The sequence below is a fragment of the Phocoena sinus genome, chromosome 3 (assembly GCF_008692025.1).
Source record: "Phocoena sinus isolate mPhoSin1 chromosome 3, mPhoSin1.pri, whole genome shotgun sequence".
NCBI lineage: Eukaryota > Metazoa > Chordata > Mammalia > Artiodactyla > Phocoenidae > Phocoena > Phocoena sinus.
The window spans coordinates 115,463,330-115,490,109 of record NC_045765.1 but is presented as its reverse complement, the minus strand read 5'-3'; the positions used below and the strand labels follow the sequence as shown (position 1 = coordinate 115,490,109).

At 43.0% G+C, this 26,780-nt stretch overlaps 1 protein-coding gene across 1 annotated transcript in view; it reads left to right on the top strand.

Annotated features, from left to right (window-relative positions):
• Nucleotides 1-1,000: 1,000 nt before the first annotated feature.
• Nucleotides 1,001-26,780, top strand: part of LOC116751266 (rho guanine nucleotide exchange factor 28-like) — a 163,954-nt gene continuing 138,174 nt past the window's right edge. The window contains exon 1 of the mRNA XM_032626939.1: nt 1,001-1,277. The gene's annotated coding sequence lies outside the window, so the exon portion shown is untranslated. The remainder of the gene's footprint in view (nt 1,278-26,780) is intronic.

Genomic DNA, 26,780 nt, shown 5'->3' with positions numbered 1-26,780 from the left:
CAAGGCAGAAGCCCGGACCTTTGCCTTGGAACAGGGTGAAGGACACAAGGCAGGGTTTTCTTGCTCTCTTCCTCAGCCTTGCCTTCTTCCTCAGGCTGCTCTGTCGGCAAGGTGGGCTGGGCAAGGTGAGGGCCAGGAGGGAGGCCAAAATGGCTAAGGCCCAGGAGAGGTGTTGGTGACAGCTGGGGAGGGGTGTCTCAGTGGCCAGCTCTCTCCGGCTACTTCACTTGAAAAAAACAAATATGAAATACTCCAACGGTGCCCTGTGTTAGGACTGTGGAGATTAGTGGTTCTGCGGACGGCAGGTCTTCACAGGAAAACCAGAACAAAGACTCAAGGTAATTATTAGAAAAATCAAATCGGTACTTTTGCCTTTAAAGCTGCTATCATTATCTGAAGTCTCTTTTAGGAAGGCCTGGCTGATGGAGAGGCTTCTCTGCTTGGGGTTGCGATCAGTTCTAACCAGAAAAGTGCGTTGATGGTAAGGGGGTCCCTCTCATATTGCTGTTCATGGTAAGAGGGTTTTCATATTTTGGTGACTTCTAATGGAGCCCCTTGCTGGCGTGAAGGCAGAGAATCGCAGCTCGCGAAGCTCTCGGCTTGAGGAACCTGAGCCTCGAGAAACAAGAGGGCGTCTGCAGATGTTTAGGTAAGAAATGGGCCACGTTAAGTCACAACTGTGGTGGCTTTTGGCCGAGGACAGCCTGGGGCTCCCTCGGGCCCGGCACATCTCCTTTCAGGAGCCGGCAGCCGACCCCTCGCTCTGGCGGCGCCCAGGCGAGGTCAGTGGGGTCCGGGGCGCGCGGGCGCCGCCACCAGGGCGCAACCTCGCGCTCCCCGGGCTCGGAGCCCCCGCCGGTCGCGGGGCTCGGGGCCGGGGGAGCGAGGCCGAGGCAAGCGGCCGCGGGCGTTGGGAGGGGCCGGCGGAGCCCGCGCGGTCGGGCAGCTTCAGGTTTCCTCCTGGAGCCGGTGTCGGGCGCGGCGGCGGGCGGGCCCGGCCATGTGATGCCGGGGCCGGGAGGCGGGCAGGCGGAGATCCAGCGGCAGCCGGCAGGCGCGGAGCGAGCGGGGCGGCCCCAGCCGCGGGCGCAGCCAGCTCGGCCCCGGAGTGCGGCCTCGGCTCCGCCCCCTCGCGCTGCCCCGGCCGCGCCGCCGCCGGGCGTGGGCCGCTTCGGGAGAGCCTCCCCGGCTCCGGCGGCGCGTTCCGGGCGCCCTCGGGCAGGGCGCGGGGGCAGCGCCTCGCTCGGGCGTCGGAGGCTGCGGGACAGCACCTCCGGGTAAGTGCTCTCTGGGGGCTCCATCCCCGCGTCTCCCGGCCGCCCGGGGTGGAAAAGTTTGGCCGCCTCACCTGAGTTCGCCCTCGCGGAGCTACTTTCTCCAGGGTCCCGGAGGGCGCGAGGGTCAGCGGGGGTGGAAAGGGGGTGCTGCCGCGGGCTCGGCGGCGCGGGGATGGCCGCCGCCTCCCTGTCCTCGGGGACGGCAACAAGTGCAGAGGCGGCGCGGCCGGCGCGGCGGCTGCAGCTGCGGAGCACTGGGTCGTCCGGACCGCGCGGCCCCTCTCGCCCCCGCCGGCCCCGCTCAGGGGACCGGGGATGGGCGGGTGGAAGCCCGGCCGCTGTCCTTCGGGCGCCGGGGAAATAAATGGTCTTCTTGCGGTGGAGAAGGCAGAGCCTCGAAAGCTGGCGTTTCCCTTCCCCATCAGTACCTGGCTCCGGGGTGAGGGTGCTCGGCGGGGCCGGGTCCCCAGAGAGCAGCAGACCAAGCGGAAGCTCAGGACACAAGCGCTAACATTTCTTTCATGTGGAAACACATGTTGTGCTTTAAAAGGCATCTATAGTTATCTTGGTTAGGAGAGGCGGCCAGAATTCCGTTGGACTTCCTTAGGATTATTTCGTGGATCTGTTTCCCTCTTGGAAACCTGAGGTGTGCCTGGTGGTCCCCTAACCTTCCCGTGCTGGGAGTTTCCACAGGGGCATAATGACGGCCTGTTGGCTAAGGAGGCATCCTCGCCTATGCAGGGCTTTGTGGAAGCTGGGTGCTCAGGCAGCCTTGGAAACCCAACTCTCGTTTCCCAGACACCAATTACATTTCCAGGAGAGAATCCATCTTCCTCCCTAGGAGCTCACAGCGCCCCCCCCCCGCCCCTCCCCATTGATTGTAGCTGGCAGCAACATCTGTGTTTGCGCAGCTTCTCCCTTCTTGACCTCTGCCTGAGTCGAGACAAGTCCCCGCAGACCCAGAGTTAAAGAGGTTTACCACCAGACCCGTGCCAATTGGGTAAGAAATACGAAAACGTAAGATGTTTAGAAGGAACTGATCATTTGGGGTCCCATGGGGTCCCTGGTTTTCTAAAGCTTTGCCATCTTGTGTTCTAGGCCCTGAAGATGTCAGGGGAATTGAAGTCCTTTTTTCACAACAGAAAAATCGAAGACCTGTTCTCTTGGCTTCTGTGGGTTGCTCTTTGCACATGATAATCCAAGCAGATTACCTGGGAAGCTTTTTAGTATATCTGTCTTGGGTTTTTATATACACATACTTAAAGCACACAGGTATTTGCCTTATCTGGATTAATAGCCAATCTGATTCCTTTGTAGTATTTGGAGCAAAAGAAATTACTACTGCAAAAACCTTTGGAGTTTTCTTATACAACATAGTATTTCAGTGTAATGTTCTGATGTGGACTTTCTGTGTGATGATTGTGCTCGTTAACTTCGATCAGATGGGAATTTGGATGGCATCAGACCTCATATTTAGTGGTTAGAGAAACTGGGCGTTTGACTCAGGTGAATGTCCTGGCTAATGGGAGAATGGAGAACAGAGAATCAGTGTTTGTCCTGCTTTTGATTGTGTTTTCTTCCTTATCAAAACCACATAGCCTGGCCAACCAAGAACAGGTTATGTAACAGGTGTGTCGTTACACTTTCCTTTGAAGCACCTCTGCTGTCCTCTGAGCAGTTTAGAAACACTTAAAGGTAAAGAGGAAATAGTAGTTGGTAACTAAGGCTCTATGAAATTTCATCAGGGGCCTCACTTGTGTTTCACACCTTTTTTTTGTTTAATCATGTGAGTACTGCAGAAGAGTTTGGAATATTTTCTCACTGTGCTCTTATAAGAAACTACTGTTGTGGCTAAGACTTAAGTTGCACAGGAATTTCAGGTGAGCTGTGACACATGACCTCCTTTGGCAAATGAGAAAAAGATATGTGTTTTAAATAGGTATTGAAACAAATAAAGGAATATAACGTTACTTCTATATTAAGCATTTTGTACAAAGTTGGTAACCATTTTATTGGTACTTAAGCTCTACCTGCAAGTTCTGCCAGAGTTTATGACCAAGTGTGACTCCCCAGTAAAAAGGTTTATGATATATTGGGTTGGCCAAAAAGTTCATTCGGGTTTTTCCATAACATCTTACGGAAAAACCTGAACAGACTTTTTGGCCAACCCAGTAAATGTCGGAAAACCCTTTACAATTGGCACATGGTTAGAATGGTACTGCAGAGAGTCCAAATTACCCTCAAACTCCCAGGCTGACCGTAATTTTATTATGCTTTAATTTACTGATCACATATGACAGATCTGGTTTATGTAGGTTTTGTCTAATTGCATTTGTATTTATGCTGCTTTAGTGAAGCAGAGAAGCCATAGGATAATTTTCCTGTGACCTTAAATTTGTTACGAAGAGATGGGTCAAGCTGGGCAACTCCCACTGAGAGTTCTAAATTAAAAACAGTGTTATCTTGAAGTGCACCAAATTCAGGGAATTTTGCCATGTTAGAGTTGTACTGTAAATATTATGCCACGCTGTAGGGCTTGAGTCCAGATCCCTCCCATAGGCAAAGCTGGGCTTAGAGATATTTTTCTTATGAAGTGCAGGTCAGGTACTAGACCACAGAGCATTTTGCCCTGATTGGATGGTACTCTGCCATTTTTGTCCAGTCTCTATAATCCTTAGTTCTTTTGTTATTTTCCAGGTATTTAAAAGTTCTCAAAACCTCAAAGCAGTGTCGCTCTGCTATGTTGCCATTTTGATAGTCTCTATCATGCCCCTCTCTTTTTGTGAACATTTTCTTATTTTTATTCAACAAATATTTGAGGACCTACTATATGCCTGGCATTGCTCTCTGCTTTAATTCTCAGGACTGTGGATTTCATGTCTAAGACAGTCCTTTTCTGATTTTAGAATTTTTAGGATCTGTTGCATTTTGAGTGGGCCTCTCCACACTCAACACTAAGACATTTGGCTGATAAAATGGCAGGTAATTTTTTCTGTGATAGTACATCTTCTTAACTTGACGGCAATTTTTCCCTTGAAATTTGCTCTTTGGCACAATTGAAATTTGCTTATTTCTACCATTATTGCTCCTGGACTTCTTCTCCTGGATAACCAAGGTAATGAGATTTGACATCATTTTTAGTATGAAGGAAAGTGAAAACACAAATGAATATTGGGCATTTGTTCCAGTGATCTTGGTTTTGAACACTTTTATAAAAAATGTATTTTAATTTTCAGAGGTGTGTTTTCTTATTTTAATCCTCAGTTTATTAATTTGAGGTTTGATTTCTGTAGAAAGTTGATATAAAAGAAATGCCTCATAGCGACGAGCGAAGGCCAGCGTAGATGGAGATGGGCAACGACACCTTCGCTTTACATAATAGCATGTGTACTCAGCACTCAGATAGCATTCTGCCTATTTCAAGTGGCAGGCTTTGTTTGACTGGTGTGTGCATGGTCATTTTGCCTTTAAAAAATGCTTAAGATGTTGACATGCTTTCTGTATTTCCCTCAAGTATACAGACATTCCCTTAATAAATAATCATGAAATAGTGTATATATTAATGAAATGTATGGTTTAGCTCTTAAATTCATTATCATACACTAGTGATCATGCCCTTTTTAAGGCTTGCACCTCTTCTTCCATCATTTTATAAGTTAAAGCAATTATCTTTCGTAAACTATAACCAAGTGGTTAAGAGTGGGGACTCTGGAGCCAGCCTGTCTCATTAGATGGTCCTGGCTCTGTCCTGGCTGTACCGCCTCTCTCTACCTCAGGTTTCCCATCTGTACGTGGGGTAATCACTGTAACCTGCCCTCTAGGGTTGTTGAGAGAATTCAGTGAGTTAATTTGCAGAGAGTCCCTCTGGTAGTGCCTGGCAGAGATTAAGTGCCAGAAAGTGATGGTTATATTTATAACAAATAGAAAATAGACATTAAAAAAAAAAGGAGCTTGAGCAGGTTTTCCAGGTTTCAGAAGGCAGTGAGATGTCCATGTGATCTCAAGGGGAAGCGCCCTAGGCTGGGAGTCCAAGGCAGGGATGGAGACTGTTGCCTGTGGCCTCTCATCTGTGTTACCTTGGGCAAGTATGACCCCTCTGTGGGTCTCAGCTTCTCACCTGGTCAAACGGAAAGGGGTAGACTTGATGGTCTCTAAGGACCTCTGGTTCTAACATTCTATACTGTCCTGAAACTTGAAGGTGAGGAGGGCGTTTGTCAGTTCAGCCGTGGCTGTCTTGGGCAACACAGCCAGGAATGTACTGTCCACAGGGTCAGTACTGCGCCTGCAGCGGGCGGTCAGTAAACGTTTGAAGGGATTATGAAATAATACTATTAACTTACCTCACCTTGATCACCAGACAGTCATCAGGTTGAAATAACTGAGTTATCTTTTTGGACTTAGTCGAGAGAGATTTCAGACTTGAAAGTCTGGATCCCATGCATGTGGGTCATAGGCCATCCTGCTCCCTTTCTTCTGTGGAACCCCTTCTTGTGGAAGAGGGGTGGGGTAGTTCTGGGAAGATGAAAGACAAGTGGACTGATTATTTCTTAATTTCATGATTAAAGTATTTCCACACCTGATACACAGGAGAACGTCACCAATGGCCTTTGCAGGAATGCTGTAAACTAGAAGGGCTTGGAGCAAAGGTAGTCTCATTAAGGACTTCTGACCATTTGTGAAGGTTAAGAAGTTTTCGTTGGACTGGATGGTTGAGGCGAAGTCTCTGGAGCTAATTTGTCTCTTCTCCCTAATGACCATTGTTTACTGTCTGAGCATGGTCCTTTTTCGACAGTTTTCCTCATTTTCTTGCTCCACCAGCCTCCTGGTTTGCTGTGTGGCCAGGTGTTGGTTTCAAAAAGTAGGGGGTGCCCAGTGATTAATGAGATTATGGGTTATTTGAGCCCCGAACCCAGGATTCTGAGCCTGGCTGTTCGTTGGGATCACTTGGGTTCATAATCACTCAGCTTCGGCCTGACATCTTTTTTTGTTTGTTTGTTTTTGATGTGGACCATTTTTGAAGTCTTTATTGAATTTGTTACAATATTGCTTCTGTTTTATGTTTTGGCTTTTTGGCCAGGAGGCATGTGGGATCTTAGCTCCCCAACCAGGGATTGAACCCGCACCCCCTGCTTTGGAAGGCCAAGTCTTAACCACTGGAGCACCAGGGGAGTCCCCTGGCATCATTTTTAAAAAAGGTGATACTAGGTATTTATAAAAGGGTTTGCTAGCTACTTGCCTAACCTTTAGTGTTTCTGGCTTTCTGTGTCTGAAAGAATCCAGGGAAGGGTAATTCTCCTGGTATCCCTTTTAAGCTATGGGCAAGTCACCTGTCTCCTACTGCCTCCTCTTGTGTCCCACCACCCCTCCTTCCATTAGCCAGGACTGCTAACTGCCTGTGGAATGTGCAGTGTACTTCCTACCTTCTTTGACTTTGTTCCCTTTCCTTTCTAGCGAAAATCTGTTGCAATCCTCAAAGCAAGTTCAAACCACCATCTCTCTGAAACCCTTGACCAACTTCTCAACTTTCCAACTTGACTGTAGGCCCATTGATGGCAGGGACCCTGATTTAGGCTACTCTGTAGGGGGCTCCACAGAATATACCTATATTGGTTGGTTGGTTAGTAATTTTGCTAACTGTCATGTCAACAAGTCCTAGTTTACAGCATCCCCATAGAGGCTAATGGTGATTGTTTTCCTGTGTATAAGGTGTGGATTGAATTGGAAAATATTGGGATGCAGGGGAGGAAAGGAGAATGTTGCTCAAGAAGTTAGATAGCTATCCTTCTCAGATATAAATGAGAGGCTACACAGGCCTCTCTTAGGAAATTATATGTTCTGTCTGGGGAAATGAATGAAATTCTTGTTCAGAGTTAGAATCTTAGGACTGAAACAAACCTGAAAGGTTTTTCTCTAGTTTCTGGCAGGTGAACAATCCCCCTGTATAGCATACTTCCACATGGTTGACCATTTGAATACTGTCCTTGAATACTTTCAGTAATGGGGGACCAGTAACTACAGATACCCCAGTCTATCTTTGTTCCCCCCCCCAACTTTAGATACACACAATTATTTGTCAAAGTGTGCAATATGATTTGATATACATGTACATTGTGGAATGATTACCAGGGATAATTAACACATCTATCACCTCACATAGTTAACTTCTTTGTGATGAGAACGCTTAAGATCTAATCTCAGCAACTTTCTAGTATAAACACAGTATTTTTAACTATAGTCACCCATGCTGTATGTTAGATACTCAGAACTTTTCAAGAGGTACAGACTTTCAGTTACATCTCCCTGTTTCCTCATTCCCCGAGCCACGTGAGTCACCATTCTATTCTGTTTTTATGAAATTGGCCTCTTTTTTTTTCATAAGATTCCACATATTGCTGATGTTGTATAGCATATAGAATTTGTCTCTTTTTTCCTTATAAATTTATTTATATTTTATTTATTTACTTTTGGTTGCATTTGGTCTTCATTGTTGTGTGCAGACTTTCTCTAGTTGCGGTGAGTGGGGGCTACTCTTTGTTGTGGTGCGTGACTTCTCACTGCAGTGGCTTCTCGTTGCGGAGCACAGGCTCTAGGTGCGTGGGCTTCAGTAGTTGTGGCATGCGGGCTCAGTAGTTGTGGCTTGCAGGCTCTGGACCGCAGGGTCAGTTAGTTGTGGCGCACAGGCTTAGTTGCTCCGCGGCATGTGGGATCTTCCTGGACCAGGGATTGAACCCATGTCCCCCTGCACTGGCAGGCGGATTCTTAACCACTGCATCACCAGGGAACTCCCTAGAATTTGTCTTTCTATGACGGCTTATTTCACTTAGTACTATGCCCTCCATTTCATCCATGTTGTCACAAAAGGCAAGATTTCCTTTTCTAATGGCTGAATGATACTCCACTGTGTTACACATATTACATTTTCTTTATACATTCATCTTTATGGACACTTAGGTTATTTCCACGTCTTGGTTAGTGTGTATAATGCTGCAATGAACACAGGAATGCAATCTTTTTGAGATAATGATTTCATCTCCTTAGGCTATGTACCCAGAATTGGGATTGCTGGATCATACGGTAGTTTATTTTTAATTTTGTGAGGAATTACAATCCAGTTTTCCATAGTAGCTGCACCAATTTACATTCCAACCAACAGTGCACCAGTGTTTCCTTTTATCTACATTTTCACCAGCATTTATTTCTTGTTTTTTGATAATAGCCATTGTAACAGGTGTGAGGTCATCTCATCGTGGTTTTGATTTGCATTTCCCTGATCGGTGATGTTGAGCATCATGTGCTTGGTGGCTGTCTGTATGTTGTCTTTGTTAAAATGTCTGTGTAAGTCCTCTACCCATTTTAAAAATGAGATTTTTTTTTTTTTGCTATTGATTTGTTTGAGTTCCTTATATATTTTGGATATTAACCCCTTATTAGATATATGGTTTATAGATATTTTCTCCCATTCTGTAGGTTGCCTTTTCATTTTGTTGATGGTTTCTTTTGCTGTGCAGAAGCTTTAGTTTGATGCAGTGCCACTTGTTGATGTTTTTGCATTTGTTCCTTGTTCTTTTGGTGTCAAATCCAAAAATCATTGCTAAGATGATGTTAAGGAGCTCCCCCTGCCTTATCTTCTTCTAGGAGTCTTATGGTTTCAGATCTTACAAGTCCTTAATCCATTCCAAGTTAATTTTTGTGAGTGGTGTAAGATAGTGGTCCAATTTTATTCTTTCACATATGGATATCCAGTTTTCCCAACACCATTTATTGAAGAGACTATCCTTTTGCCATTGAGTATTTTTGGCACCCTTGTTAAATATTGACCATATATGCATGGGTTTATTCTGGGCTTTCAGTTCTGTTCCATTGGTCTCTATGTCTGTTTTTCTGCCAGTACCATATTGTTTTGACTGTTATATTGTAGCTTTGTAATATAGTCTGAGATCAGGAAGTATGATGCCTCCAATCTTGTTCTTAATATTGCTTTTGTGGACTTTTGTGGTTCCATACAGATTTTAGGACAATTTTTTTCTATTTTTCTGAAAAGTCATTGGAATTTTGATAGGGATTACTTTGAATCTGTAAATGGCTTTGGGTAGTATGGACATTTAAACAATATTAACTCCTCTGATTAATGAACACGGATATTTTTCCATTTGTTTGTCTTCAGTTTCTTCAGTGTCTTACAGTTTTTGGTGTGTAGATCTTTCACTTCCTTGGTTAGACTTATTCCTAAGTATCTTACTGGTTTTGATGCTATTGTAAATGGCATTATTTTCTTTATTCTCCAGATAGTTAATTAGTGTACAGAAATGCAACAGATTTTTGTATGTTGATTCTGTATCCTGCAGCTTTACTGAATTCATTTATTAGGTCTAACAGTTTTTTTGTGGAGTACTGAGGATTTTCTATACAAAATCATGTCATCTGCAGACAGACATTTTTACTTCTTTTCCTATTTGAATGCCTTTTAATTCTTCTTGCCTAATTGCTGTGGCTAGAACTTCCAGTACTATGTTGAATAGGAGTGGTAAGAGGGGACATCCTTGTCTTGCTCCTGATCTCAGAGGGAAAGCTTTCAACCTTTCACTGTTGAGTATAGTATTATCTGTGGGTTTGTCATATATGGCCTTTATTTTGTTGAGGTGTGTTCCTTCTATACCCAATTTGTTGAGTTCTTATTAAAGGATGTTGAATTTTTGTTAAATGCTTTTTCTGCATTTATTAACACATTTATTGATTTGTGTATGTTTCTTTTTTCATTAATTTAAATGTTAATCACTAAAAACTTCCCTCTTAGAACTGCCTTTGCTGCATCCCATAAGGTTTGGTATGTTGTGTTTCTATTCTTGTCTCAAGATTTTTGAATTACTCTTGATTTCTTCTTTGACCAGTTGGTTTTTCAGAGTGTGTTTTAAATTCCACACATCTGTTTTTTTTTTTTTTCCTGGTGTTCCTTCTGTTATTGATTTCTAGTTTCATACCATTGTGGTTGAAAAAAGATATTTTATATGACTTTCATCTTCCTAAATTTGTTAAGAATAATTTTGTGACCTAGCATATGATCTGTCCTGGAGGATGTTCTGTGTGTGCTTGAGGAGAATGAGTTTTCTGCTGCTGTTCAATGGAATGTTTTGTATGTTTGTTAGGTACATTTGGCTTAAAGTATACTTCAAGTCCATTATTTCCTTATTGATTTTCTGTCTGGATGATCTATCCATTGTTGAAAGTAGGTTATTGAAGTCCCCTACTCTTGCATTGCTGTCTATTTCTGCCTTCAGATTTGTTAATAATTGTTTAATATATTTAGGTGCTTCAGTATTGGCATGCATATAATTACAATTGTTATATCCTCTTGATGAATTGACCTCATTATTATATAATGACCTTGTGTCTTCTTATAACTTTTCACTTAAAGTTTATTTTGTCTCATAAGTATAGCTATCCCTGTTCTTTTAGTTTCCATTTGTATGGAGTATCTTTTCCTATCCTTTCACTTTTAGCCTATGAGTGTCCTTAAAGTTTGAGTGTCTTGTAGGAAGCATATACTTGGGTCTTGTATTTTTTGTCCATTCAGCCACTCTTTGTCTTTTTTTTTTTTTTTTTTTTGGCAGTACGCAGGCCTCTCTCTGTTGTGGCCTCTCCCGTTGCGGAGCACAGGCTCCGGACACGCAGGCCCAGCAGCCATGGCTCACAGGCCCAGCCGCTTTGTGGCATGTGGGATCTTCCCGGACCGGGGCACGAACCCGTGTCCCCTGCATCGGCAGGTGGACTCTCAACCACTGCGCCACCAGGGAAGCCCCAACTCTTTGTCTTCTAATTTAAACCATTTACATTTAGAGTAATTTAGTTATTGATAGGTAAGGACATACTATTGACATTTTGTTAATTGCTTTCTGATTGTTTTGTAGTTTCTCTGTTCTTCCCCTCTTGCTGTTGTCCTTTGTGAATTGTTGAGGTGGCCTACCAGCGTTCTACTACTGTCCTTTTCCTTGTGGTGTGAAATCCCTCCATGGGGATCCTTCTTGGCACCAAGCTGCTCTGGACTGAGGGTTAGAGGGATGCAAGTAAAATGCTTCCTATGCTTCTCTCTCTTGTCATCCTCAGTTTTTGAGCTCCACAGGGTTTCTGCTGCTGCTTTGTTGTAGTTTAGAGCTTTCCCAGGGCTATTTTCATTGGTTTGTAGGTGGTCTATCTTTGGAAACCTTTAGGCTGTTAAAAAACCATCTCCCCTGTATTAAATTTGATAGTTCTGCTGCTTGGGGGCCATTATGAACAATTTATTTTACATGACAGCCCCCTACATTTTTGAAAATTAATTGCATACCCTACCTTTAAGCCTTATTTAAGTTGGTAGATCTCTTTCAGCTCTTGTTAAGTGACATGATTTTGAATCCTCTCACTACCCTGAATACTCAACATATACCAATTTGCTATATTCTTCTTAAAGTGTAGTACTTCTGGATGCTGACCGATGGTGCAGAGTATAGTAGAACCACTCCCACCCTTGCTGAGACCCGCCTCGCCCCCCAGGGAAGCCCTAGAACCTCATAGTTAAGATTACCAGTTACAGATTAGAAAGTTGGGGGGACTCTCAGCTCTGCTACTCTCTACCTTGTGCTGGGCAAGTCATCTAAACTTTTAGTCTCAGTTTTTACCTATTTCTCTTATAGGGTTAAAAGGACACAATAAGATAGTCTATGTGAAATGCTTAGCACAGAACCTAGGACAGAATAATTTCTCAAACAGTGGCTTTCCAACTACGGTCCTTCTAAACAAGGCCATTGGCTCTTGATGTTCAGTCATCTCAAAATAACCAATTTGTTTTTACACCTGTTGCTGCTGAGCGCCATCTCCTCATTCATGGATGTGTGCAATTGGCTCCTTAGTCCTCTAAATAAAACTTAATATTTCTCTAAATTTTCCTGTAAACGACCATCTGTTCTAGCCTTTCAAAGTCTTTTAGATCGTTTATCTATACATTTATCATTCACTGCCCTCTTTTGTTCCAAGTTGTCCGCAGATTTGACATGCATTTCTTTAATGTCTTAAGGAAATAATAAAATTATTGCCTAGGCTGAGGTCTAGGGCAGAACGATTTGATGCGTCTGTACAAACCACTTCAGATTGATGTTTATCAGTTTCAGGTAGAGTCGTTCAGCGAATTACTCCTATTTGCACTAGCGTCGGATTCTTAATCCTCCATCCTGTCATAAGGATATATGCTTTGCCAACCAAATCTACTGTACCTCTACTATATAGAGTTTCCAGTTTGGTAACCACATAATGGAATGGGGTTATTGTGACGTGACTTGTTCTTGGGGAACGCGCACTGGCTTCAAGTAGTCACTGCTTCCTCTGAGGTACTCAGACATCAGCCCTTTAATCTGTTCTAGAATCTTGCTTACGATCTATATGAAGCTCCTTCTGTCTATAGTTTAGAATTGGCTTTTTTGAAAATTGACACGATACGTTCCTGTCTCCTATATTTGAATCCTGTCATTGTCCACAGTTCCTGACGGATTATGGTTGGAAAATCTCATTGGATTCTTTCCTATCTTGGCCTGTCCAGCAGCCTGCAACTTATTCAGAGCCTCTAGTTGCCCTCTTATGATCGACTTTCCCACTTACAGATGTTCTTTCTGTCCTTTTCAATTGGAAGGTTATCTCTCTCCAAGAGGAGACAAAATCTCAATCGCTGTAGAGGGGTTCTCCTTATCATTCATCTACACACATCACCAGTCCTAAGCAGACCTAACTATCCCTTCCTTGATGTTCTGGCTTAAAAAATAAGTTGAAATAAAAATCTGATTATCGGGCTTCCCTGGTGGCACAGTGGTTGAGAATCTGCCTGCCAATGCAGGGGACACGGGTTCGAGCCCTGGTCTGGGAGGATCCCGCATGCCCCGGAGCAACTAGGCCGGTGAGCCACAACCACTGAGGCTGCGCGTCTGGAGCTTGTGCTCCGCAACAAGAGAGGCCGCGACAGTGAAAGGCCCGCGCACCACGATGAAGAGTAGCCCCCGCTCGCCACAACTAGAGAAAGCCCTCGCACAGAAACAAAGACCCAACACGGCCAAAAATAAATAAAGAAATAAAATTAAAAAAAAAAATCTGATTATCCTTAATTTTTTGGCAGCCTCATGTTTTTTGGGGCTTTAGTATGTCTGACACAGTTCTTAAAGCATGATGTCCTCATTATTTGTTCTGGAAAAGAGGCAGGGAGGAGGATAAAAACAAAGCAATTCTTTTTATCATTTGAGTAGAAAAGAGCACAAACCTAGGAATCGGGAGCTCCTTGAACATAATGATCTCTCCACATCTCCACAGAATCCGAATCCTTTCCAGATGGGAGGTCTTCTATTAGTTCTATGAATCATGATGATTTCTTTAGGTAGTGATCTCATTGATTGATAATAACGTTTGGAGGTGGAATTTGGATGGGATGGAGTGACAGAACACCCACTATGTATCACTACCTATATTTATGTATAAGAAACAGCTCATCTAACTCTTCAGCGTTGCCTTTTGTGAAATTGCTAGCTTTGCAACTTCCCTCAGAAGTTCTCAGGGATGAATTTCTGGAAGTTGCTTTTATATCGGTTATCACAGCCCTTAGAGACTTAGCTAGTCTCCTGCTGGCCACTCACCATTCTTGGTGGTCAGGGGCAATACACAAAACCTATTACTAATGTTTTATTAGGTTTTAAATTGATGGACTCTTAGGGGGAATAAAATAGAAGCATTTCTCTTAAATTGTTATGTTTCATGTTACACTAAGTTGTCATATAAAACGCTTATGTATTTTTTCTTCTCCTATTTAATAACCAGAAATGTTGATAGCTTCCTTATTGAATATAAAACATAGTGTCAAGAATCTTTAAAATCTTTAAAGTCAGCCATGGGAATTCAAATTGTTCCTTGTTCTTTACTTAGAAAGGTTCCACAGAACCCTACTATACTGTTGGTGGGAATGTAAGTTGGTGCAGCCACTATGGAAAGCAGTATGCAGGTTCCTCAGAAAACTAAAAATAGAACTACCATATGCTCCAGGAATCCCACTCCTGGGTATATACCCAGAGAAAACTATAATTCAAAGATACATGCACCCCTATGTTCACAGCAGCACTGTTCACGATAGCCAAGACATGGAAACAGCCTCACTGTCGATTGACAGGTGAATGGGTAAAGAAGATGTGGTACATATAGACAATGGAATACTACTCAGCCATAAAAATAAACGAATAATGCCATTTATAGCAACATGGATGCAACTGGAGATTATCATACAAAGTGAAGTAAGTCAGAAAGAGAAAGACAAATACCATATGATATCACTTATATGTGAAATCTAAAATATGGCACAAATGAACCTATGTACAACACAGAAACAGAGTCACGGACATAGAGAACAGACTTGTGGTTGCCAAGGGGAAGCGGGGAGGGAGAGGAATGGACTGGGAGTTTGGGGTTGGTAAATGCAGACTATTACATACAGACTGGATAAACAACAGGGTCCTAATGTACAGCACAGGGAACCATATTCAGTATCCTGTGATAAGCCATAATGGAAAAGAATATAAAAAAGAGACTGTCTATATGTGTATAACTGAGTCACTTTGCTGTACAGCAGAGATTGGCACAGCATTATAAATCAACTATACTTCAATAAAAAAATAAAATAATAACAAAAAAGAAAAAAGTTTCCACGGGACAGGAATTATGAGGCAAAATTCTCATGTCCTTTAATTTTTAGGTTCCTTCTTTTTTTTTTTTTTGGCCATGCCATGTGGCATGCGGGATGTTAGTTCCCCGACCAGGGATTGAACCCATGCCCCCTGCAGTGGAAGCGTGGAGTCTTATTAACTACTGGACCGCCAGGGAAGTCCCCCTAGTGACCTCATTTGAAACCTGAGGTGTTGGGCCAACCCCTTCTCCATGGTACATCCTAACTCGAGTTCTGTGTTTCTCTGGAGGTAAGGATGGTGTCTTAAACCTCCCTTGGATTACTAGCCAATGTTTGGTTTTCAGAGCACTTTCAGACATTTGACTGGCAACATCTGAACTGTTGAGGAAGTTGGGTTTGAAGAAGCTACTTCAGGGTTGCATCTTTACAGGGAGAAATGGTTGCTTATACCCTGAGATTTCCCTATGATGGCAGCTCATGTTATTGTTGTCTGAATACTTCACGAGCAGTGAGGTGGACTCAGCCAGTAATAATCTAGTAATTATTTTTAATTGAATTCAAAGATGACTGAAAATAGGTATTAATTTCATTTTAGCAGATGGACTTTATGTCCCTAACTCCATTGAGGCTGGGTGGAGAATATGCACTGAAATTCATGGCATTTCTGATAAATGCCAATTTTTAGCTAAAATAACACTTATAATGGTTCTTTCTCTTTCTCCCCCCTCCTTCCCCACCTCGCTCCACTTTGTTTTAAACTTGTAAAATTGAACAAGTGAAATCCTCCTTTTTTTTCAAAAGGTATAGCAAATTTCTAAAACCTCTAATATTTAATGTAGCTCCTGACTAGTCATATTAAAGAACATAAACTTGTGCTCATAAAAAGGTGGCATTTTAAGGCGTGACACCTCAAGATAAAGATATCTTATTCCACTGGTGTTTGGGATTCTACTTGCTGGGTGTAGGGGCTCTAAACCTTTATCCAGGAGTTCTTTCCAAAGCTTTTCTACCTCGGAGTTTGAGAGTTCTGTTAGAGTTTTGAGCCATCACTGAGTTGAGTTTGGCTAGTAATTACTAAGAGGCAGGCCTCTATGGGTGCTGAAGGCTTAGAGAGAAGAGGCTTAGAAGTAGCTTTTCAGGAAATCTCAGAGCTGCCAAATCAGCAGCCATGAAAGCACACGCGTATGTTGTGATGTGGAGGTGGTGAGGGCAGGGTGCTCTCAGCAGCCTGGCAGCCGTACCTGGTATAATGGGAATCAAAGTATTGTCTAGTCTTTGTGTTACTGTTGTTGTTGTTGTTTGCTATAGTTTCCTAAGCATAATCTATATAGTAAATCTGTATCAGCTTCAGTGATGTTATAAAAACAGAAGTGAATTTAAGAAATAGAAATTTTCATGAAAATCTGTGTACTTAGTTCATAAATATAATTGGAGTTATCTTTCAGGTGTCATAACTCAGCTAGAAACTCCTGCACTTGTCTTGAAACTCTTAATGAACCTACATAATTGTTGCTAATTTTAAAAAATCCCTTTCAAATTTGGGCTTATGATAACTATTTGGTGGGGAGCAGGGGAGAAACTTGGATATCATCAAACAGTAATGTCTATTTTTTATTTCAATTTATTTTGGCAATAGTTTGGTAATGAGTTTACATTTTAAATTTGTATGGAAAAACCCAGCCATATATATATATATTTTTTTCTAACTACAGACACTTGAGAATGGAAGCAATTTTACAGAATTCTGAATGTTTGATCAAGGCTTTGGTGTCTGCTTAAGTTAAGCGCGAACTGATTCTAATGTTTCTGTTGTTGGCGGACAGCTCTCCAGTCCAGGACTAAAGACTCCACAACTTGAATTACGTCCACGGCCACCAGTTTGGCCAAAACTAAACTAGGGAAGGCAAACAGTCGTTCCTTATCTTGCCTTAGTGACATTAAAGAAAACTGTTGTGAATACGTTGAGTACATGCTTGTTTTTATTCTTGGGCACAGGATCATTTGAACAGCTTAGTACTTAAAAAATAAAATCCTTTGTTGCCACAATTGAATATCACTAAGTTTATGGAGCATTTAAAGTCGCATAGCGCTTAAAAGATACTAATCAAATGAATCACCACCTCATGTGTTGTTTTGACAGGAAATGTATCACGTCTCAATAATTTCCTTAAAATTTTTTCCTGCCAGGTGCCTGTTTTCTTCTGTTAACTTATTCCCATAGAATTCCAAATATGTGGTTGATTTCCCTACTGATACTTTCATGGTTTCTTTTCCTTGTTTTCCTTCTTTAGAGTAGCTGTTGCACTTTTGTTTGTATTGAATTTAAGGCTTATTACAAGGAAGAGGGAATGAGTAGCTTTTTTGAAGACTGATGTCCAGCCAGGATGACTCTGTCTGGTGAGCAGATCTGCTTGTCTCCAGCGTGTAAAATTTAGCTAAGTAGGTGTTAAGACGTGTCTGTTGACAGACCTGGCCTAAGGCCAGACGTGCATGAAATATTGTTCAGTCATCTATGGAGAGATTAGAGGGAGTTTTTATTTTCTGTGTACATATGCAGTTGAACACAATTTTTTACAATGACCTTGAGGTACCTTGAGATAAAACAAGTTAGGGAAATAAAATATTGGGCTCTGTTATAAGCAAGGTGCTATACAAAGCAATACGAGAGATGTGGAAAGTTTGCTGCAGCCCCTCATGAGGTGTGTCATGCAGGCTGCCCTTACAGGGCAGCGTGTGCAGTGGCTCTCGGGGAGGTATAGGCTTAGTGCTCTGAGATGCTCAGTGCTGGGGCCTCTGGCAGGGAGGAAGAGCCAATGAAACACCCTTCCTTGGCCTGTAGCATCTTCCGGTGGAAGTAGGTGCAGAAATCTCCTTTTTCTACATTAAGAAATTACATGGATGTGTGCAAAGAAGAATTTTTAAGTCAATAACTTGTGCAGCTGTTGAACATTCATGTGTTTACCTTTGGTCAGTATATTTCTGATTAGTAAAAATGCGTATGTATCAATAAAATCATAACTAAACTTACATGCATTCTGTCACATAATAAAAACACTTTTATAAATTGTATTTTTATCAGTGAGATACCAGACACAGCATTTTATTTTATAGTCTGCCTTATTTTTTTGTGTGATTTTGTGATTTACTGCTTGCTTTCTTTGGTAGGATAAGTTTATGGTTTAAATCCTTTATTTTTCTTTCTTGGATACAGAATTATTGCATTTTTTTAAACATCTTTATTGGAGTATAATTGCTTTACAATAGTGTGTTAGTTTCTGCTTTATAACAAAGTGAATCAGCTATACATATACATATATCCCCATATCTCCTCCCTCTTGCGTCTCCCTCCCACCCTCCCTATCCCACCCCTCTAGGTGGTCACAAAGGACCAAGCTGATCTCCCTGTGCTATGCGGCTGCTTCCCACTAGCTATCTATTTTACATTTGGTAGTATATATAAGTCCATAAGAATTATTGCATTTTAAGTATAAGTATACAGTAGGTAACTTCTTTTAAGTAAAAAGACAGTGGTTTCTTCCACCAGAAGTCTTCCCTTTCTTGTGATGTGGGATTACATGGTATAGTGAGTCTTAACGTCATTAGACATTAAAAGCATGTAAGTTTATAGTGTATCCCGTGTAACTTAGAAGACTGTGAGTAGATTTGAAGAAGGCATGCCTGTCGTGATTATCACTTATGCAATCACAGGCAGTCCTTATGACACATTAGTATAAGCTTTTAGCTATGATAAGGAAGTTAGTTTTTCACATTTGTACTCTTTTATTTAGGAATAGCAAAGTTGTGTAGAAAAAGAATAGCATTTATTGGTAAACCAGTCTGTTTCAGAAATGTTAACAATAAACGTCCCATTTTTGTAATGCATCAATACAAGTGTCAAAACCATTATATGATTAAGGTGAGACGCTCATAGGGTGAATAGCAGTCTTGAAAATGGCAAGTCTTGGACACTAGCACTACGGTATGCAAGGTTACAGGAGCGGGGTGAGCTGGGCCTGGGTTCCTGCCCCTCATCTCAGCTCTTCCTTGCTTTCTTCTCTGCATTCCTCTTTCAGGGATGGGGCAGGCACCTAGCCACGAACCCATAAGCAGGACTCATATCCCTGTCCTCAGTTTCCTCATCTGTTGCCTTCTATGACTCTCTGAGCAATATATAAACAGTTACGTGTACAATATGAAAATCCCCTAAGAAAGTTAAGCAACCTTATTAAGTATATTTTACATGCCTTGTGTCAGAATGCCACTCACCCATCAGTTTGGCAGAGTTTTGATATTTATAGTGCCAAAGAGGTCAAAGCAGAACTTTCTTCTGCACTACTAACATTAGAAAAAAGTTTAAAGAAACTGTTCTGTCAGCTAGTTAAGAATTTATTAACAGGCCACTTTTGCATAAAATGCAGGTGTTCTCACTTAGTCTCAAAATTAAACTTGAGATTGGGAACGCAAACCTAGTTGAACTTTAGTAGAGTGTTTTGCACTTCTAGGTTCCCCCTCTGTGAATGGGGATGATACCAGCCCTCTAGATAAAGCTGAGGAGTTTGCCAATCATATGGAAATACTTGGCAAGTCTAAATAACATATAAATACAAAACCAAAACCTAAAGGATGACAGTTCTGTTTGTGAAAAATTCTTTATGGCATAACTCTGTGAATATACACGTGGAAAAGCAGCGAATGTGATCAGTTGGTACGATACCAGTCCTGGGTCTTTTTGTCTGCATTCAGTGACATGGGAGGAAGATGTGGAGCCTACTCAAAGCAGGGGAGGAAAGTCTCAAAGAGGCCTGTTGTGTAAGACAAGGGGCTGATGAGTGGCATGTTCTAGCAGGAATCCCTGCTTCTGTACTTGAGGTTGCAAAAAGTAAAACACAGGGCTTCCCTGGTGGCGCAGTGGTTGAGAGTCCGCCTGCCAACGCAGGGTACACGGGTTCGTGCCCTGGTCCGGGAAGATCCCACGTGCGACGGAGCTGCTGGGCCTGTGAGCCATGGCCGCTGAGCCTGCGCGGCTGGAGCCCGTGCTCCACGACGGGAGAGGCCACAACAGTGAGAGGCCCGTGCACTGCAAAAAAAAAAAAAAAAGTAAAACACAAACAAAACCCCCTCAAAAACCAGTGTTTTTCTTCTCTTCTGTTGCTTAGCCAGAGTATAAAGCCACTTGAGCAGAAGCGTTAGTGAGGCATTTCATGAGACCACAATCCCCCTTTCAGAAAAGATATATTGCCACCAAGAGAGGTTTTGTGAGTACTTCTCTCATATGTTGGTGGGAGTATGTACACTTAAATGATTTGTAAATGTTTGCCTTACTCTTTCATTAGTCCCAAGCATTAGTCTCTTCTAATCCTTCAAAGCCAATGACGAAAAGACCCTTCTCTCTTGGGTTGGTGGTCATAATAAAAAGGCAACCACAGGGTCAAGAATTGTTTTTGCTCATCTCATCTGGCTTTGGAGTCATTCAATTGTAAAATTGTGTTACGGTTGTCAACTGAGTCTCCATACTAGAAGTGATTTGGGCTAAGTATACATTGGTTATCCCAGAGTCTTGAGTTGGGGCACCTCCCTGGGAATGAACCGGCTGTTTAACGCAGTTGGGAAAAAAACCCCAAAAGACCTCACTTCTGGATCTTGGGGTGGGAGTGGGAGGTAGGGTACATAATGTTCCTACTGTAAAAGATGAACTAATTAATAATAATTAGCTAAGCATGTGATTGTCATAGGCCATAGATAGAACCACTGCGTTTTTTGTCTTCGTACAGTTGGAGGAATGAAGCTTTTGAGGTCTATCCAACCATCCATGCGGCCCCTGTAGCATTTGAGGGCCCTGTTACAGGGAGAATGGGGTGAGATTTTCATCAGCTATAGGAAGACCTCTTTGTGTTTGGTTTGGAGTTTGATGATGAAGATGATGGTAACCATTTGTTAATTGCTTTCCCTTTGCTCAGCGCTCTGCTTGGAGCCTTGTGCCTCTTACCTTTATCTCCTACAACAACCTCTTTTGTTTTACAGATAAGGAAAGGAAGGAGATATGGGAGGTTAAACAACCTGCTCTAGGTCCAGCAGTTTGTTTATTGATCCTTCCTAGTCTGTGGGACTCCTTTCTCTCTTCACTTTCCCGTGGTGTCTCTCAGGAGGCTTAGAGGGGAAAGCCAGCTTGTCCACACGTAAAAGAGACCAGGAGAGCTTAGGCTCTATTCAACTGATCCAAAAAAGTGTTCACTCCCTCTGCATTTTCAGATTTGTCTTCCTAGTGAAACTAAGTATCTCATCTTTGCCATTTGTCACAATTCAGGTAAGACACTTGTCAGTGGTAGAGGATCTGACTTATATACCTTGTCATGTTAAATCTTTCCAGGATGAAAAACAGAAGTTAAAAATTGTTTTTCCATAGAATCTAATATGCTATCTGGTGGGTCAATTATGACCTCTTAAGTTCATGGCTGTTTCTTAGAGAGAAGGCTCCAGGCTAGGCACAATATCCTAGACCCAGAGTTCTGACCTCTCAATACCTGTGGTTTGTTCACAGAATTTTTATGCATTCCAGCAGCCTGTTGACTTTTTTTTTTTTTTTTTTGCGGTACGCGGGCCTCTCACTGTTGTGGCCTCTCCTGCTGCGGAGCACAGGCTCCGGGCGCGCAAGCTCAGCAGCCATGGCTCACGGGCCCAGCCGCTCTGCGGCATGTGGGATCTTCCCAGACCGGGGCACAAACCCGTGTCCCCTGCATGGGCAGGCGGACTCTCAACCACTGTGCCACCAGGGAAGCCCGACATTTTAAATGTGTTTCATTTTGAACTTGAAGTTGACTTCTGATTTCGTCACTCCCAAGGATTTATCTGTTTGCTTTTGATCAACTCGCTACCACTCTGCACTTGTTCCTTGTTGGCCTTGAATCTGTCCCCATGGCCCTTTTCAGTTTCATTGGCATCCCGAGGATGGGCAGTGGTCATCCCCGCCCCCCTCTGCTGCCCGGCCAGGGTGCTGACAATAAAGGAGTAGTTTTTCTGCAGAAATGGACTTTAGTCAGTCTGATTTTGCTATCACCATGCACTAGCAATTATGAACGATATCTGTTAATGTTACTTCTTGCCCACAGAATCCTTCTGTTGGTCTAAGCTCTAAATAATTCCTGCAGTCACTGTGGTATTTTAATAATATCTATGAAAGCTTCAAATTAACACATTTAATGACTTGTTTAATAAGCATTGTATTCAACATGGAGTTGAATTTGGACAACTCCCAGTTATATACTTGGTCCCCAGCACATAGTATACAAGTTGGTTCTGAGAGTAAAATCAAAGATTTGGCATCGTTCAAGCTTGCTTTGGGTTCAGTTTGTGTATCCGATCTCTGTAGTACTATTTAACAGTACATTTAAACAGTCGATTTGAAATCAGCAGTGATAGGAGAGGGGTGGTAAAAATACAAGAAACAAAACTGGGGTTACTTTAATTCTGTCACTCTGTGTCACTCTGTGTGACCCCTTGGAGTTCTTTTTTTTTTTTTTTTTTTTTTTGTGGTACGTGGGCCTCTCACTGTTGTGGCCTCTCCTGCTGCGGAGCACAGGCTCCGGGCGCGCAAGCTCAGCAGCCATGGCTCACGGGCCCAGCCGCTCCGCGGCATGTGGGATCTTCCCGGACCGGGGCACGAACCCGTGTCCCCTGCATCGGCAGGCGGACTCTCAACCACTGCGCCACCAGGGAAGCCCCCCCTTGGAGTTCTTGTGTTTAAAATGTAAAGCAGTGAAGCAGAGCGAGTGTTGTGAGTCTTAATGTTGTTTCATAAGTGAATATTTGAAATATTTTACTTTATTGAATTTGAGTATCTTCCGAGTTGAAATTCGTTTCGGAACTAAAAGATGAATGAAGAAAAGTTGTGTGACTGGCGCAGTTTAGCAGTTGTCTTCACTGTATCTTTGGAAGACATTTAAGAGCTTTATTGACATTTGCATTATTTGTTTTTACTGGCATGATTATATATTTGTAGTTCAGTAAGATAATTATTTTCACTGCATTTCCTGCCATTATTATGCCTAAAAAAAACTATTACTGAAAATTTTGTCGTGTAGAGGAGGGATATATATATACACATATAGATGTGTATATATATAAATAAATATATATTTTTTGCTGCACTGCACAACATGCGGGATCTTAGTTCCCCGACCAGGGATCGAACCCGGGCCCCTTGAAGTGGAAGCACGGAGTCCAAACCACTGGACAGCCAGGGAAGTCTCAAGGAGGGGGATATGAAATGACCTGCTTTAGGTATCAAATTCACTAGGAATGCCACAGCTAGGATCACCCTAAATGTTGCTCTGTGTCTCCCCATTATGCATTATCTGCTAAGTTAGTGGGAATCGAGGTTATAGAGAAGCATTTAACTAGCAGACCCTGAGTTAACGTTTGTGGAATTCTTCCTGTGATCTCCACTGTGTGCCCTATGGTTCAGGCCTCTTTTCTCTAGATCACTCTAATGGTTCCCTAATTATAATCCCTGTTTCCAGGCTCCCTTTACCTGTCTGCATCCTCCTACCTCCCACTTCACACACCAATCTTCCACTGCTCTCAGGGCGAAGTTGCTAAAATACAAACCCGAGCATGTCAGTTTTCTGCTCGGAATCCTTCACCAGTGCCTCATAATTTTCACGACCCTTCGTGGTCTGGCTCCTGCATTCCTCTCTGGCCTTCCCTCCTGCCACACATGTCTCAGACAGCTCCCTGAACGCACCTTGGTTTTCTGCCTTTGCACTTCTCCCTCTGTTCACCATTCCCTTTTCTCTACACTCCTCTGCTCCCTGCAAAAACCTGGCCACCTGCTGTTCTTCTTGGAGTCTGGGTCAGTTTCCCCTGTCCTGCGTGCTCTGTGAGGACCTGCATCTACTCTGTCAGAGCCCCCTGTTGTCATCGCTGGTGTACGCGTTGGCTTTAATTTCCCCTGCTAGATCATAGGCTCCCTCCCAGCACCTAGCTCTGTGTCTGGTGCAAACCTGGTGCTCACAATAAATACTGCATGAGTGGATAGACCGACCGCCACAGAATCCAGCCAGCTGAGTTACAGTGAATGCGAAAGGGTCTGTGATCTGGCCAGCATTTTCTAGCTTTGAGTCTCCAGGCTAGCTGGTCATTAGAACTACCTGGGGTCGAGGGCAGGGGAGCTTGAAATACAATTTCCTGGGCACTGAGACTGCTCGAATTAGAATCTCTGGCAGGTGGCACCTGGGAATCTGTATTAAAGTCCACTGGCATAGATTATTTTTTGCCTGGGAAACTTTTTATGAAAATCAAGATTAATTATTACTGTTGCTTTCTCTCCATCCACTAGCTTGCCACTGCATCCAAGAAAGAACTTTCAGTAGTCTTGCAGAGTTTCTTCTGTATAAGAAAATAAAATTTGTGTCTCCTTCTACAGTTTATAGAGGGCTCCTGTTAACATCTCACATAATCCTCAACAATTCTGGGAGGTAGGAAGGTGGGTCAGATTTTCATGGTAAAGATGAGGAAACTAGAGCTCAGAGATGTTAACCAGCTTGCTCAGGGTCATGTTTTTTTTTTAAAGGTATTTATGTAACTAGGTTGTTAGGGTTCCCAACCACACTAGCGTTTTCAAAATTCAGAAGTGATGGGATTTTTTCTCAGGTTGTTTCCTAAAAAATAGGCAAAGTGAATACACAAATTCTGCAAAAATAGCAGATACTGTGGTCTAGAGTCTTGAAAAGAAACTACTCACTACGAAATTTTAATCTCATTTTGATTAATTTTAGTTTTATAAAACTTAAAATGGAATTGCAGTATCTTTATGTGTGATCCTTCCTTAGGAAACATGGTAATGAATTTGAGAAGATGAAGTATTCTGAGTCATTTGGGATATGCTTTTATTACTGATAAAATTTAATGTAGAGCTTAAGAGAGCCATTTTGGACAAAAGTTTTGCTTTAAGTTTTTATAATAGTTTCTACTCCTTTTTGTTTGCCATTTCCCCCTAAAAAGTCTTGTGCACGTTTGTTTCTCTACTTTTTTTTTCTGAAAAGAGACTGGAGAGTCTCAGCAGTGTTTTACATTCCTGTGATTTTGGTTAACTTTTACCTCCCTTTTCCCTTCCTCTCCTTCCTCCCGGGGTGTTTACCATCCCCTGTTGGGCCATTGATGTCTGTGGACACTGGGTGTCTACGTAAGTACCCCCCTGGCATCTGCATCTTGTTTCTGGTACCATATTTAAGCTCTAGGCAAGGGACTTTGGCACAAATGGCGACATCTCCGTGTGTCTGAAACGGAGCCTGTCACCTCCTACTCCACCCCAAATGGCTCCACCTCCTGCCTTAGTTGTTGGTCCCCTCCTTTAGCCCAGAAGTCTGAGAGTCTATTTTACTTCTCCCTCTTTGCCCCCTAGGGTGACTGGACCTTTTGAACAGGCTTACTTCTGTCCCATCTTCTCCACACTGCTACTGCTGCAGGTCAGACCCTGATCACACCTTGTCTGGGATACTCCTTCACTTCCTGCCTTTGATGTGGCCTCCTGAACATCCACTTTATGCACTGGCTCCAGAATGATTGTTCCCTCCTTAGGTACAATCTTCAGTAGTTCTCCATTCCTATGTGAAAAAGTTCTAGGTTGTCAACCTACCATTCATGGCTTTTCAGGCATTTGACCAGCCTTTGCAGCCTCATCCTTTTTTTTTTTTTTTTTTGGCGGTATGCGGGCCTCTCACTGCTGTGGCCTCTCCCGCTGCGGAGCACAGGCTCCGGACACGCAGGCTCACGGGCCTAGCCGCTCCGCGGCACGCGGGATCCTCCCGGACCGGGGCACGAACCCGTGTCCCCTGCATCGGCAGGTGGACTCTCAACCACTGCGCCACGACGGAAGCCCTGCAGCCTCATCCTTGAGTGCTACCTCTCCCTCTTCCAGAGCTCCCTGTCTCCAAGCTTGTGCTCCTGTTTGAGAGCTCACTGGACACATCCCACTGACCCTTGCTTCTCTGCCTTGACTCTGTCATCTCCTGTGCCACAAACACCCTTCTTTTTGCACCTGGCCCTCATGCCCAATATACCTCTCTCCTTTGCCTGGCTAACTAACGCTCTTGAAAATGTCTTTAAAGGTATGATCTCCTTTAGGAAGCCTTTTACACCCTCCTCTGTTAGCTAGGATATAGTTGAGGTGACTTTAGAGAGACTTAAACAAGGCAGGAATTTCTCTTACGTACATAAAAGTCTAACTGGACAGTCGGGTGGCTCCCTCTGTGAGGTTATCCAAGGACCATGTTCCTTCTTTCATGTTGCTCCCCCATCCATAGGGCATTATCTTTATTGGCATGAGTGCAGTTGGTTCACCTCCACACACCTGCATCTAACCGGTAAGAAGAGGGAAAGAGGATGTGGAAGCCCCACTCCTTCCTTTGAAGGGCCTGACTCAGACCCTGTATACAGGACTCCTGTTCACATTTTGCTAACCAAAACTTCATCGTATGCCCACATTGAACTTCAGGGGAGGCTGGGTAATAGAGTCCTTAGCTCAGCACTGTCAAAGATAATGGGAGCTGCATATGTAATTTAAAATTTTCTAATAACCATATTGAAAAATAGAAAACAAGTGAAATTAACCCAGTGTATTTAAAATATCATTTCAACATGTAGGATTAGTCACATTTCAAGTGTTTAAAAGCCATGTGTGGTAGTGGCTACCATTTTGGGCCATGTAGCTTTAGCTGGTTGGCCATGTGCACAGCTGAAATCAAAGGATCCTACTACTAAAATGAAGGGGGGAATGGATATCTGGGGTCATCTGGCAGTCTGTCATATCTCTTCCAACCAGTTTC